The sequence below is a fragment of the Fukomys damarensis genome, unplaced genomic scaffold (genome assembly GCF_012274545.1).
Source record: "Fukomys damarensis isolate Sample0158 unplaced genomic scaffold, DMR_v1.0_HiC HiC_scaffold_33, whole genome shotgun sequence".
In the NCBI taxonomy this organism is placed as follows: Eukaryota; Metazoa; Chordata; class Mammalia; order Rodentia; family Bathyergidae; genus Fukomys; species Fukomys damarensis.
In genome coordinates, this window is record NW_022900945.1 from 48,538,065 (window position 1) to 48,539,898 (window position 1,834).

Sequence of the window (1,834 nt, forward strand, 5' to 3'; positions counted from 1 at the left end):
TATAGTGCTTAAAAATGATCTCTCCAGGAGGGTAGCAGAAACAATCAATAACAATACTGAGGCTTGGGTTCTTGAGGGAATTTGTACTTGATATCAAAGCAGGCACTGTATGATTATTCTTATGTCTTCAAGAAATATGTGGGTTAAAAAAAATAAAGACCAGTGATTATGAAGCCAGGTGAATCATCCCTCTGCTTACGTTGTTTATGCACTCAACAACTGTAGGTGTCTCCAGTGCAAACACATACTGTAGAAGGGAAAAATATATATACTATTCTGAAGGACCTAAAAATATTTTTGGCAAAATACACTTGATCTTAGCCAAAAGGCCGAGAAGCAATTATTTTCTGTAAAATAAAAAATGCATTCAAGAGATTAAATTGACATACATAACAACAACAAACTATAACTTTAGTCCTATTTGCTCAGGAATATAGACTATTTCTTATGAGAATGGATACACTCAGGTGCTTCCTGAGTTTAAATTCTGGATTTTCTACTGACTAGAAAAGCACATGGCACAACATAAGTCTCATTTAAGTAGCATTTGCTATTTTTCGGTTTTGTTTTAAAAGCACTATCTGTAAAGCAATCCTATAAACTGGGATTTAATAAGTAATGTGTTCTAAATTACATGGTGAGTTATAAAGTAAATACTCTTACAAATGAAGATCCCGAGGTTCACAGAAGTTATGAGTTTTGGAATTGAGGTTTATTTCATTGTGGATTAAAGGAATGAGAGAAACATCATGGATGTTGTAAATTTTTATCTGTACTGTAAAAGACGAAGTAGGATTTTAAGCTGATGAGGAAAATAAGGAAGAGTATTGGAGACTGAAGGTTTGGGATAAGCAAAGGAATCAAGGCAGGGGAAATCTGAAGAGTAAGATTTCTAAAGTGTAGGAGTAGTTGTAGTAAAGTCAAGATAAGAATATGCATGGAACTTCATTTGTAGAAGGGTTTGAATATGAGCTCAAAGAGATTGACATTTCTGAAGTGAATAGCAGAGAACGGTTAATGGTAAATAATTAAGACATGGAATTACTTTGAATGTCATCCAGTCATTTTTCTTTCTTATTATCACAATCAGCTTTGTTCAGTAAAGCAAGGTAAATTTTGCTTTTATTCACCAAAGCTAGGACTCTTCATTCTTAGTTGAATGTTGACAATATTAATGCTTAAATAACTTGTAATACCTCTCTCATGATTTGGTGATAGTATTCAAACTAATATCACAGAACTAATGAGGCTTTGATCCAGTACCATCTGATTGAAAATACTGATTCTGAGGCCTTTACCTTTAGTAAAGGTTATTATGTTCATCGAAATAGGTTTTGAAGGAAAAGATAAAAAGGCAAGGTAGATGAAGATAAGATGCAGACATACCAAGGACCTCTTGGAAGCTCTTGTTCAATAAGAAAACCAAATGGCTGTGGGATTTTTAAAAGTAAGACGAATACTATATAGTTAAAAGTGCTACTTTAAAATTATGCTTAAAAAATTTGTAAAGAAAGGGATCTTGGGCTTTCTTAAGTTGAATTGGCCTTCCATATTCATGTATTGAAGGCTACAACTCCCTATATCCCAGAATATATTTGGAGATAAGGCCTCTGAAGAAGGTCATAAGGGGTGTGACAGCCTCTGACCGAGTCAGTTTCCTCCTCTGTCCCATGGGGAAAATGGGTAAATGAGGCATTTTATTGCCTATCACAGTTAGAGTTGGCCCTCATCAAATCTGACTGCTTGCTGCTTTTACCTTGCCTGAGAAATGTCTGTTCATCTCAGATTCCCATTTTTGAATCAGGTCTTTATATTTGGAGGCCTGATTGTTTTG

General features: G+C 34.6%; 1 pseudogene; it reads right to left on the reverse strand.

Annotated features, from left to right (window-relative positions):
• Positions 1 to 205: 205 nt before the first annotated feature.
• Positions 206 to 341, reverse strand: LOC117284079 (annotated as a pseudogene).
• Positions 342 to 1,834: the final 1,493 nt, after the last annotated feature.